Genomic DNA, 13,816 nt, shown 5'->3' on the forward strand with positions numbered 1-13,816 from the left:
GGGTCTGAATCTTGGTGGAGCACAATTCTTTCCAGCTGGAGTAAACTATGGACAGGTTTTCAGCCCATTGGGGATTTTCTGATTTGTTTACAAATTGGCAAGGCTGGGGGTGGGGGAGGAAGAAAAGAGGAGAAGCTGAGGCTGGGAACGGAATAAACAATATGGACTTTTGTTCTTAGTTCTTTAAACTGAAACTAAGAAAACACAAACAGCAACCAACCAAGGTCAATTAAGGATGTCATTTGGACCCGATAATTCTGCATTTAAAGGCAACACTTTGTCTTTACCTTACTTTAAAAGATGGAATGTTTGATAAGAGAACAGAGATTTTCTTCTTCCTCTCCTTCTCCTTCTCCTTCTCCTTCTCCTTCTTTCTTCTTCTTCTTTTCTTCTTCTTCTTCTTTCTTTTTTCTTATACCTGAAGTTTAGTCAACCACAGATGTGAGCTTTGGGCTTTCTGTGCCTTGAGGGAAGCAGCGTGAGGGGGAGACCGTGTGGGAGATTCAACCTGGGCTCTCTCTGGACTCTTTCTCTAGCTGATTCCCTGACTGTCCATAAACCAGTCCACCTTCCTGAGCCTCAGTTTCCTCTCCTGTAAGGAAGGAGTACTATACATCGGTGTGGCTAGGTTATAGGATTTTTACTCATGCCCACCAAGGCACTTGGTGAACTGCCTTGCCCAAGTGACAGGAGCCTTCTCTTCCTTTCCATCCCTCATGCTGATGACCTCTAGAGAGTCGCCATCTCACAGACATCCTGTGCGTCTAGGGGTCCACTGTTTCCTGAGGCCACAGAAACTGGGAGGCCTCCACCCCCTGTCCTGGAGATTGACTTGTCCCAAAGCAAATGCATACTGGATCCTGATGAAGAGTTAAGCTTGTTTGCACTAAAAAGTTTCACAGTAATTGCTCCAAAGCCATAGAAATGTTTGGGGGCATCTTGCTTTGGCCTTGTGACCTTGTTTGGCATAAGAGCCAAAAACTCATCCATGGTTAAAGGGTGGGTCAGAGACTTCTCAGGCCTTGTGTGCTCACAGGATGATAAAGTAGCCCTGATGAAAGGACCAGCACACACAGTGGGAATCCCCAAAGTGTCAGATCCGTGTGTTCCCTCTTATCTCCAGAAGATCTGGGAATCAGGAAGGGAATCGAGTCTAGCTGTTTGCTTTAAATGGCAACCACTATAAAGTGAACGATAAAGCTTTACTTACATACTCGGACCCCACTTCCCATGCTCAAATGTCTCAAGAATTTGGAGGTCAATACATAGTTCTCCCCAGAGGTCAGGAAGTAACGTGATTAATCTGAGTAAGGGAGTCAGGTGGACAAGGGTCCAAGTTGAATTTTGTAAAGTTATAAAAACTTGCAGGACTTTGAGTCCTTTGTTTTAAATACTTGTCAGCTAAAAGCTCAGTCTGGCTTAGTTTCGACTTGGGTTTGAAATAAACGGCCAAATGCCTTCTTCTCTCACTTAATTCATGATCATATTTCGCCGGAACGACAAGTTCTGTGCAGGAACCACCAGCGCGGAGCGGTTAATGTACTGTGTGGTGACGGGCCTGGCTGGCATTGCTGATGGAGACATTCCACGGGGGCTATTTGAGCGGGCGGATATTATGAGTGAAGCACACTTCACACTCACGTTTTACTCTAAGGCCTAATGCCGTTGTAATCTGGCCTAACTCCCAGCCCCGGGCAGAGCGGAGCATCCCTCCCCGTGCCCGAAGTCGGCCTCTGGGCCCCCTGCGCAGGCGCGCTCGCCCTCCCGCGCTGCAGGGCCGCGCGGGCCCAGCAGGTGGCGCTGTTGCCCCTCAGCGGCGCCCGGAGCCCCCGGTCTCCTGCCTAGTTCTCCATCCAGCATCCTCCTAAGGGTAAGCTTGTGTGACCCTCAGTCACACACGCAAACACCCCGCGGGGCCTGCACCGCGGGCATGTGAGGGCTCGGCACACGCAGTGCCTGCTGTCTTTTCTCAGCAAGCTGATGCCCTATCCTGGCTGAAATCGTGTGCTTAAGGTTTATTGAGATCGTTAGGTGTTCAAATGCGGTTATCCATTTCCCATTAAAGGAATATGACGAATTTCCAATTTCAGTAGCCAGTGCCCTTAAATCTGAAGTCGGCATTTGTGAAATATCCAGCGTCTTATCCGTGGAGCTCATTCTTGAGACCCGGCATGCATAATACCTAGTCTGCATTTCGGATGACAGGGCCCATCGGGCTGATTTTTATTACGGGGATCATTACTGTTGCCATTAAGGAAGAAAAAGTCCATTTCTGTGTCTCTTCAGGGACATCGAATTCTAGAATGTGCCAGCAATGCAATGGTGTTTGTGGATCCCCCGTTCAGTCCGAATTCCATGGATCTAGAGAGTGCTTTTCATTTCTATAAGATGAGAATTATGCCCTTCTTAGATGATGGAATATTAGTTAGTATTAAAGAGAAATGACCTAGGAAGCCATGAGAAGTCACGGAGGAACCTTAAGAGCATATCACTAAGTGAAAGAAGACAATCTTAAAAGCCTACACACTGTATGATTCCAAGTACATGACATTCTAGAAAAGGCAAAAGTATGGAGACAGATCAGTGCTTGCCAGGGGTTGGGTGGGGAGGGAGTAATGGGCAGAGCAGAGAGGAATTTTTAGGGCGGTGAAACTATTCCACTGTAGGGTGGATACATGTCATTATACATTTGTCTAAACCCATAGAATGCACACCACCAAGAGTGACCCTAATGTCGACTATGGGCTCTGGCTGATAATGATGGGTGGGTGTAGGTTCATCATTTGTAACGCTGCACCATCTGGGGGGATGTGGATAGTGAGAGAAGCAGTGCGTGTGTCAGGGTGGGGGGACGTGGGAAATCTCTGTACTGTCCCCTCAATTTTGCTGTGAATCTAAACTGCTCTAAAAAATAGTCTATTTAAAAACAAAAAAACAAAAAAAAAAAACTTCTTAATTATGCTCTCTTCTCAACAATGGACCAAAACTAAATTCTTATCAAAACATTTACTCAAGCACCTGTAAGTGCCTGGTGCTGGAAACAGCGGTCCAGCTCTTGGGTACTGGAGCCCAGCAGAAGACAAGCACAGGGGAGCCAGAGGGTCCGTCTCCCGTGTAGGCTTGCGCAGATCAGATGCTGCACATCATGAATAGGTTCCGTTCACTCATTACAGGTGCTTTGCCAGTGTGAGGTTGGAACCTGTGGATTGTTTGAAGAGAATCCCAGGTGAGTAGAATACAATCTTGAAAGGCCCTCAGGAGTCACACCACCCTCCTTGGGGGCCAGGGGACCTCTCCATGGAAGGCTAGTCTGGTGGTTAGTGCATCCACATTCAGTCAGCCTCCCTGGGTTTGAATCCCTGCTCCCTTCCTTGTGAGGTCAGTGACTCCACCTTTCTGCCTAAAGTGTCCCTCTCTCTAAAGCAAGGGTGACAGTAACAGCCTGCATATTAGGATTGTGTGTCGAACCAAGTAGGGTAAGACCCAAAATGCTTTTAGTCAAGTGTTCGGCACAGATGAAAAACATAACGTTTAGTGAAGATTATTTTCCCAGGTGGCAGGCCTGTGAAGAGAGGTAAGTAAGCCACGAACTCACTATCTTTGTGACTACATGTAATTATACAGCTTTCCTCTGAGATGTTTGAAGTCCCTCAAAACTTGCAATACCCACGTGGCAGCTTTTGTCTGCCCTGTCCTCCCCGGGAGGTCATGTCCCACGCTAGGGACAGAGATGACACCAAGCCTTCACTCTGTCTTGCGGGACTCAGTGTCAACCATCTGGCAGCCATGTTCAGACTTTCCTAAGACCAATGTGAAAATCCTATGGCGTCTTTTTGGTCCCAAGGTAAAGTCAAGGATCAGCTCTCATAGAACTTTCTCCTGGAAAGAAAAAAAGGTTACAGGTTTGTTTGTTTGTTTTTTCTGGTTTAGAGAGTTCCTGACGTACTTCTTCTTTTCTTCATACTTAGGGACAGCAGGAATGATACACAGCCTCCCCATAATCGTAGGGTGCTATGCGCTGGACCATGATATATTTACTGAGAAATTTTTAATAAATAAACCACAGCCATGAACCCATGTGCCCTTATAAACTAGCCATTTCTCATGGGGAGAGTTCAGGAGTTTTTATGGAGCAATACTATGTTCTCATGAGAATTTTATTAGGAATCAGAGACTTGAAATCCATCAAGCAGGAAATTTATGAGGTTACATGGGAACTTTCCTTTCAATTTGTCATTCCAGGTTAATTTACTTCTTCATATTATGTTGATTTACTTTGTAAATTTCAGCCATGAACGTTGTTCTGAATTTCTCAGCAGATTCAAGCAAGCTAGTTGATTTCTTGAACTTTTCACTTTCCATTTTTATCCTTAAAAGAAGATAGATAATTATTGATGGTCTGTATAAGAAAGCCCCTACATCTGTGGGAAATGCATATTGCTGGTCAGAAACGTGTCCAAGCAGGTCTTTTCAAAGGCCAAGGAATAAACAGAGCTTAGTGGAAAACATTTTTATAACCACTTGCAATTCTTTACGTCTCTAACTTTTCCGCTCAATGGTTTCCTCAAATAACTTTTTAATTGTGTTTTGTGAAGTACCCAGTTAAAATTTCACTAACCAAAAAACAAAACAAAAAACCCACAAAACAAAACAAAACAAAACAAAAAAAACACAACTTGTTTATCATCATGTAACCCAACTTGGAAAATAGCCCAAACCCAGAATAGATGTTTGTGCTGGTGAAGTGGAGAGGAAGTGTTTCATCTGGGTCTGTTCCAGTACTGCATTAATTGTCGTGTTAATGGTGTGAGGAAGGAGGCCAGGCTGGGACTGGCCTTGAGCAGAGTCGAGAAAGTGAGTGAGTGACACGGGAGCCAGGCTTCCATTAACCAGCTGACCCCTTTGCCGACATTTGAGCTTGACTCCTGGGGTGAAGTCCCAAAATTGGCTAATTTCTCTGAATCTCTAAACTTAATTCTTTTTTTCAAAGATTTTATTTACTTATTTTTCAGAGAAAGAGAGAGAGCACGAGCAGGGGGAGGGGCAGGCAGAGGGAGAAGCAGGCTCCCTGCTGAGCAGGGAGCCTGATGCGGGGCTCGATCCCAGGACCCTGGGATCATGACCTAAGCCGAAGGCAGACGCTTAACTGACTCAGCCACCCAGGTGTCCCTCTAAATTTAATTCTTAGGGCTGCCACTGTGGCATGGTTACTTTGTTTTAACCTTTTCTACCCACCCATGACCCCAAAGCTCCTAATTTTAGAAAAAAAATATTTGTAAGAAAACAATGCAAGAAATCACCCTGCTTGCTGGCCTTACATTTCTTGGTATCACAGAATTATATCAGCTGCCCTGTCCCGGCTCAGCTCTTCTTTGAACCAATGGAATTCAGTTGTTCTTCCAAAAAGCAAATTATCATTGTTGCCATTAGCTCATCTTTTCTGAGTGTTGCCCTGAGCCAGGCTCGGAGCTACATTGTATCAATTAGCACATTTGCCACTGGAAGCTCTCTAAAGGAGGTCCTATTATTCTCCCATTTCCCACATGAAGAGCTGGAGGCTCAGGTTGGTGAAGCAGTCTCTCTGTGATCAGAGAGAGACGTGGCTTTTATCCTGCGGGGCTCAGAATATTCGGGTGCAAGCAGCTACCTAGGCGTTGGGGGGAGCAGACCGGAGATACAGTCTCTGCCTTCAGGAAGCTCTCGTTCTAATTTCAGGACCAGAGAACTTGAGAACATAGCCAATACTCTGATCCCGGCGATGGCCCAGGATGACTCTGTCATTGTGTCTGTCTGTATATGGGGGAGAAGATATGCGGATGGCAAATAAGCATATGAAAAGATGCTCCACATCATATGTCGTCGGGGAAATGCAGAGTGAAACAATGAGATACCACGGCATACCTAGGAGAATGGCCCAAATCTGGAAGCACTGACGCCGCCAAATCCTGGAGAGGCTGTGGAGTAACAGGAACTCTCACCCATTGCTGGAGGAATGCAAAATGTGCAGCCACTTTGGAGACAGTTTGGCAATTTCTTACAAATTAAACATCATCTTACCATACGATCCAGCAATTGCACTCCTTGGAGTTTACCCAAAGGAGTTGAAAAGTTATGTCCACCCAGAAATCTGCACGTGGATATTTATAGGAGCTTTATTCCTAATTGCCCAAACTTGGATGCAACCATGATGTCCTTCAGGAGGTGATGGATGCATAAATAGTGTTCCATCCAGTGGAAGAGTATTACTGCTGAAAAGAGATGAGCTATTGGGCCACGAGAAGACAGGGAGAAACCTTAAATGCATGTCACTAAGTGAAAGAAGCCAGTCTGAAAAGGCTCCATGCTGTGTGATTCCAACTCCATGACATTCCGGAAAAGGCAAAACTATGGAGACAGTAAAGAGATCAGAGGTGGCCCGGGGTTGGGGAAAGGGAGGAATGCATAGAGCACAGAGGGGTTTTAGGGCAGTGAAAATGCTCTGTTATGATATCATCAGGGTGGATACGTGTCATTATACATTTGTGCAAACCCATAGAACCTGCAACACTGTGAGTGACCTCTAATGTAAACCATGGACTCTGGGTGATGATGAGGGGTCCACGGAGGTTCATCAATTTTAACAAATGTACCATGTGGTTCTGGATGCAGGTAGTGGGGGAGGCTATGAAAGGGGGCGAGGATCTGTGGGAAATTTCTGCATCTTCCATTCAGTTTTGCTGTGAACCCCTAATTGTTCTAAAAAATCAACTCTCTTAAAAAAACAAAACAAGGAAATAAGAATGTCCTTGACTTTAGGAAACGTTCACTCCAGTGGCTCGGGAGCAGGGCACTTTGAAACAGGATTGTACCATATCAAGAAACATAAAAACAAATCAAAATGACAAATCGGGCTCATTGATATGGAGGACATATCAATGAGTGCTGGTAATAAGTCCTGAGAACATCAAGAAGACTGCCTGATGGAGGAGAAGGGCCAGAGGGTGTGTTTGACTCATGGCCACACAAGGAGGCAAAGGTAGGGCCTGGACCAGAGCCTCTCACTTGGCCTGTGGTCTTTTCCTCGGGATTTTGCCTCCAGATTCTTACCTCTCCCCTCCTCTGGCCTCTAGTTAGGAGATTTGGTAACCAGTTGGTTTGCTCTAACTCCAGGCAAGCTGTGTTGGTGATGGACCAAGGAAAATCGCCACGGAATACAAACCAGTCTCCCAGAACATGCCCAGGAAAGTGCTGCAGGCAACGATCTGTCTTGAGCAAGCAGCCACAGAATCAGGTCTCCCGGTCCTTGCGCAGAGGTCTGAGGGCCCTGAGTGACAGACATTGACAGACCACACAGTCCATGGGTGCGGCCTCTGCAGGGCTGTCAGGAAGGACGGCCGGGTGTAGGCAGGGCCTCCTTCCCCCTCCGTTGGGACACGGGGCATTTCCAGTGTCACATATTGAGGGAAGTCCTGCAGCCCTAGGAGAAACTCCGGCCCCCGGGAAGAGCTCCAGAGTGCACCCCCTCCAGATCAGAGGCCGTCCAGGGACAGGGCGCTGCTTCGGGGTCAGAGGACAACATGGTCAGTCAGAGGACAACGTGGCTCTGACCGCCGCCCCAGCCTCCTCTGCATCCCCCCGCCCGGCCCGGGGGGGAGCAAAGGACACACGCATCACATCTGAGATCCGAACAGGCTCCCCATGGGGACCCTCACTGCAGACGATCCCCCAAGCCCCTGTCGCACCCTGGGCCAGGAAGGTGACCCACTTTCTACTGTCTCCTGCTTTCAACCCAGTGTCCCATTGATGGCAAGGGCTGCAGGTGCATTCTTTCTGCCTCGAGAGAGTTCTGGAACATTTGAAAAGGCTCTGACTCAGCAAGAGGCCAAAGGATATGGGGGTTGAGCAGTGGTCTAGCAGTGTCTTCTAGAAAAGGTGCTGACTCACCCTCGGATGGCCGGTTTTTCCCAAACAGCAACGACCCCACCCATCTCTGCCCTTTTCATCCAGAAAATTGAGCTGAAAGCAGGACAGGGGTCAGAGCCTTGCACCGCACCGATTCCCATCAAACAGAAAGCAGCTTCCTCACCGAGTTGGAACAGAAACACTGGCCAGAGCCCAGCTGGGGATGAAGTGCTGCCATTGAAAATTAAGCTAACTCCTTCAATATGTTCCTGCCCCACAAGGAACCAGTGCTCCAGCGCTTAGAGCATCAGGTTTAAGAAACGTCCACAACGGTTCTGCTTTCCATGAGCTGTTTTCCTCCACAGATGACCATCATGGGATGCCCTCTCCCCAGAAGCTTCTGGCAGCCAGGGACCTCATTGGCCCTGCTCCCCTGCATCCCCAGGGCTTACAACCATGCCTGGAATACCCTGGGTACTCGATACAAGTTTACTGAATAAGTGATTTTTTAAATGCCTTTGATTCTGCAATGAAGTCCTAAAGAGACCTAAGCTATTTCTCTCTTTGATTATGAGCCCGAAGTGGGGAAGGCCTGCAGGGCCCAAGGAGAAAGGCCTGCCCCTGAAGGGCCCCATGTGCTGGCGGCCCAGCCCCAGGGCTCAAGGCTTGGGGGTGCATCAGGTGCTGCCCTGGGCCCCCCTCTCCCCCCGCCTCATCCAGGCCACTGAGGGCCAGACTGAGTCACACACACAGGACATGTGATGGCAACATGAGCCGTATACTTGCACCACAGTAACCACTCTCTGGGCTCCTGGAGAAAACCACCACAGCGGGAAATTCACTATAAGTTCACTATAAATTCACCCTCTTGATTCCAAGTGAGGATCTTCATGCTTCTTCGAAAATGCTTGATTCATCTCCCCTCAGCCCCTAAGACATTGCCCACGACATTTACTCCAACACTGTCCTCTGCTGGGAAGATGGAACGCAGCTCTGTGGAACCCACTTAATTTCCCATGTCTTCCTACTATAAAGGGTTTGAATTTCCACTCATCCTCTCCTCTCTCTCCTGTCCCTCCTCCTTACAAAAACCCATCTCCCAGCCTGGCACTTCACCCCTTCCTGCTTCCTCCTTCCCTCCCTCCACGAGTGACCCCGCTTCTCTCTCTCTGGATGCTTCCGCTAAGATCCCGAGCATATCTGAGCATCCACTAAGAAATCTTGCCTGACACATTTCCCTCGGCCCCCTGCTCCCCTTTCCTGCGCCTCACCACCCCCAGCTCAGCCCCTGCCTCAGGCTCCATCCCCAGCACTCTCCCAAACAGGGGCGGCCTCCAGCTGACACCAAGAATATATTAGATCTAGAAGATACCATGGAGGCCACCCAACCCAACACTCTCCTTTCTAGGCTGAAAGATGAATGGAGGTGACACTCCTACCCAAAGTCACAGAAGTTAAGGTGAGCTCGGGATCAGAGCCCTGACCTCCTTTCCCATTCAGAGCTCCCCACTCCCACACGGCTTCCCCCCACATCCCAGGACCCCCAAAGGCAAGATGCTCACTCCCTTGCCCACAATTCAGCTGGTCCTCTTCCTGCAGCTCCCACTGCTTCTACTTGGGCTGAGTTTGCCCACTGGCCCGAGACACTGCCCTCTGCACACAGACAATCCTTCACTCCCCAAAAGCTGCCCTTGGTCAGTGCTTCTGGCCCCAATGCTTTGTCCACGGTACGTGATGCCATTACGCCTTCTCTCTCACAATGCGATGCATGGCACGGGCTTTCTGCTCTCACTTCTATAGACTTTGCCCTTGAAATGGGGAGTCCTTCCCGTCTTGTTCCACTTCTGTAGGAATTATGAAAGTGGTATAAACAGATGGCCCCGGAGTTACTCGAACAGTGGGGAAAAGGATTGAGGCAAAATATATTTTAAAATAATTTAGTATCCAATTATGGGTTTGTTGCACATGAATATTTTCATAATTTCCTTTAAACAGCATATGGTTCTCCTTTGGGAGAGCAGATTCAGTAATCCTCATCAAATTCTTTTAGCATCCCTCTAGTCTTGAGTTAAGGGAGCCCTCTAGGTTTGTCCCGTGGAAGAGATAACAGATGCAATAGCGTCTAATTGACAATTAGGGTCAAGATTTTTACAGAAGCAGTTACTCTGGTCAGCTGCACCTTTTTAGTCATTCATTTTTCACTGATTTGTTTAGCAAATTCTCTTTCAGGGAGGCTGATTTCTGTCCGGATGGAGCAGACACCTGCTCCGTACCTTGGAGCATGTACCTGCTGCTTCCACCTTGGAAAGCCTCTGTCTGGACCGCTGGTCAGAGAAATCCTTCTTCCTTTCCTTTCCCTCCTATTCCCAAGCCAGTCCTCATGCAGAAAAAGAAAAAAAAAAAAAAAAAAAAAAAAATTCTAGGACATGTTTACTGCATCCTAATCACAGAAACCATAAGCCTTTGTGCAATAATGTGTAATGATGCCCTTCGACCTACCATCTTCTAACACCTCAAAATTTTCAAGATACTTTCTTCTACTTTTGCCATCTCACAGAAAGATACTATTTTTATTTGAAAATTTACATAATATTTATAAATGCAGGGCAGAAAATAAAGTACATCAATGAGGGGCGCCTGGGTGGCTCAGTCAGTTAGGCGTCTGCCTTCAGCTCAGGTCATGATCTCAGGGTCCTGGGATCGAGCCCCACATCAGGCTCCCTGCTCAGCAAGGAGACTGTTTCTCCCTCTGTCTTGCACTCCCCTTGCTTGTGCTCTCTCTCTTTCTCTCTGACAAATAAATAAATAAAATCTTTAAAAAAAAAAGTACATCAATGAGCAGCAGAGACCTCCACGGAGGGTGGTGGGGGTGGCAGCGGAAAGCAGACAAATGCAAAGGAAAGTTCTCAGCTCTGGAGTCACGCAGGCTTACTGATGGCCGTGGCCAGGCACCTACCTCGGACCTCAGTCTCCTCACCCACAAAGTGGGGCTCCTCTACCACCTGCCCTGCATCGAGGTTGTTAGCAATTTTGAGATCACATCAGTAAAGCGCCTACCATGGTGTTTAGCATATTAGATTCATAATAAATACTCATGGCCGAAAAAAACCGAAAAACTAAAGAAAAAAATTTGATGGAAATACTCTAGTGATAAACCTCGTGCTGGAATTTAGTTTCTTCCCTTTTGTGGATTATCAGTGCTTTACTCATCGGCACGGCCCCTCCGGTTCCAGCCACCACCAGCTCTCATGCCCACCCCCCCATACAGGTCAAGAGAACACTGCCCCATCTGGGTTGGGTTCAGCTCCCCCGTCCCCTCAGCAAGACTTCCTGCTGCAAAATGCCAGTCCCAGGGCTGTGCCCAGTGGCCCACTTTGTCACAAACAAGAAGATTTGCATACATGCTTCTTCCATCCCCTCGATGGATTTGTATATTCAGTTCTCTAATCAGTTGGTCTCACTCTGTGCACGTAGGGTTTCATTTTCCACCAGGCCCCCAATTTCAAAGCCTCCATGGGTCCTGGGCCCTTTGCCAGATATCCACACAAACGGAGCTTAGAATTCTTCTCACAAAACCTAACCAGAACTTCCTCCTGGCAGAGGTCCGGGTGTCGGCTGGAACACAGGCGCTGGGACGAGGGCCGATCTTAGGAAGAACATCAGCTGGGGGACCTGGACGAGGGGCTGTCACGGTGCCTGCCCAAAACAGTTGGCAGGAGCAGCCAGGAAACACTTCCTCTGAACCTTGTGAACACAGGAGGCGTCTGGAGCAGGTGTTAGTGGGAGTGCAGACTTTCCCAGCCCTTCTCAGCCCCATCACTGGCGTCCGGTCCTCTGTCCACCAAAGCTCTTAGGTGTAGCGCTGTGCAGCTGCTCTTTCTGCTAAGTGTCTTGGGAGTTCTGGCCAATCATCCTGGCCTGGGAAATGGATCACTGGAGTAGTGAAACCCCACCATGTGGCCCCTGTTCGTGCGTGGGGCTGGTGTGCAAGGAAAAACCTCACATGGTCAAGATGGGGGTGGCTCTTGGCTTGAATTCACAGGGAGCGTCCATGAAGCTCCCTGGGGGAGGAGAAGAGGAGACTGGAAAATCAAAACTTCTCTCAGTGATGGGGGGTTTTTTGGTGACAGCAGTGGGGGCCGGGGGGGCTGTGTTAACGTACACAGGTGACTATAACCACCTAGAATCAGGTCATGACTGTCTATCACATTCGTAATCGTGGCTATAGTTTAGTGACCCAGGCACTGTGCTCAGGACACACATGCATCATCCCAATTTAATCCTCAAATTGGTCATTCTATCCTCATTTTGTAGATAATGAAACTGTTGTTTAAGGAAACCAAGGGATTCATCCAATGTCCCAAGCCGGCAGTTGGCAGAATCAGAAACAGAACCTAGCTCTGCCTGACCATTTGCCCCTTTCCTCACCAACCCCCAGCGTCTCCTCATGGCCCCCCGACTGTCACCCCATTTTTTTCCAGACACACTCACTGTCCTCCACAACACTGAGGGTGTGCACGTTCACTTCTGCCGGAGGTGACCTGCACCTCCTCTTGGCTTTATTTACCATGCTGTACGGATTCTCAAAAACCCTCTGAGGGATCCTCCCAGCCCGGGTTGAGGCCATGTGGTGGCCACAAATGCACCAGCTCCCCTGCGAGCCGTGGCCGCCACCATGGCTCTGCCCCGCCCGGAAAGAGTGTCCATAGACCCAGCATGTGACGAGGCGACGTTTCAAACAAAGGCTGTATTAGGTGTTGAAATAGTTGGAAAATTGGAGATTTGAGATTTTACACAAAGATTTGATTATCTGCATCCGGATAAAAGGTCTATATGCAAAGTGGCTTTAATGGAATCCATCCTCATTGTGATAGTCATTAGGGCTTTGTACAAATGTTCTGATTCTCCTCTCCTTCCGGTCACGTGGAATTACGCCCCTTCTGAGGTAAGGCATGGCCGTGTGCTTGCTTTGGCCAGTGAAACGTGAAAGCAGAGGATGTGTGTCACTTCTGGGTGGGAGTTTTAGGTAGCCTGAGCAAGGAAAACACTCTTTGTCATAAGTCCTGAGAGTTTTCGTGTTTTGTTGTCGTCCATTACCCTAACGTAACCTAGCGGACCTGCCTAGTACTATCATATCAACACTTGACTATAAATAAGTAAATAAGCCCGGAGGTGAGATGCCAGGGAGGACAAGGAAGAAGGGGTGACAGGAGATGGAGAGGTTCACCTTGAGAGGGAGGAGGTTGCTCCTGACATCATGTGGCACATTCTCTATTGTAAATGATTCAGTTAACATGACAGCTACTTGAGGTATTAAAATAAAGGATCCATGCCCATTTAGTCCTTCATGACATCTCAATGCAACACCAGCCGGCAAGGCTTTCCAGAGGCTATTTCTTGATCAAAGTTATGTCAATTGAGAAATATAAGCTGTACAGAAATTCAGTTTAGGATGATGAAAAGCTTCTGGAGAGGGCTGTCAAGGTATCCTAAATGCACATCACCAGGTGAAAGAAGCCGGTCTGAAAGGCTACATGCTGAATGACTCCAACTGTTCAACTTTCTGGAAAAAGCAAAACTTTGGAGATAGTAGAAAGATCAGAAGTTGCCAGGGGTAGGAGGAGGGATGAACTGGTAGAGCACAGGGGAGTTTTAGACCAGGGAAAACACTCTGTACGATATTGTAATGAAGGATCCATGTCATTATACACTTGTTCAAACCCATGAAGTGTGCAATAGCAAGAGGGAACCCTAATGTAACCTGTGGACTCTGGGTGATGATGATGTGTCACTGTAGGTTCTCAGTCATAACAAATGTCCCACTCTGCTGGGGGGTTGCTGATAACGAGGGAGACTGTGTGTGTGGGAGGAGGGCAAGGGTTACATGGGACTCTTACTACCCTCTGCTCAATTTTGCTGGGAACCTAAAACTGCT

General features: G+C 48.0%; 1 long non-coding RNA gene across 1 annotated transcript; it reads right to left on the minus strand.

The window, feature by feature from the left end:
- Window positions 1-4,140: 4,140 nt before the first annotated feature.
- LOC118528565 (uncharacterized) lies at window positions 4,141-7,847 on the minus strand. Its single transcript, XR_004913725.2, has 2 exons — window positions 7,087-7,847; window positions 4,141-4,369 (listed from the first exon to the last, which is right to left on the minus strand). It is a non-coding gene; the product is annotated as an uncharacterized LOC118528565 (long non-coding RNA).
- Between the last annotated feature and the right edge of the window lie 5,969 nt (window positions 7,848-13,816).

This window comes from Halichoerus grypus, chromosome 3 (genome assembly GCF_964656455.1).
Source record: "Halichoerus grypus chromosome 3, mHalGry1.hap1.1, whole genome shotgun sequence".
Lineage (NCBI taxonomy): Eukaryota > Metazoa > Chordata > Mammalia > Carnivora > Phocidae > Halichoerus > Halichoerus grypus.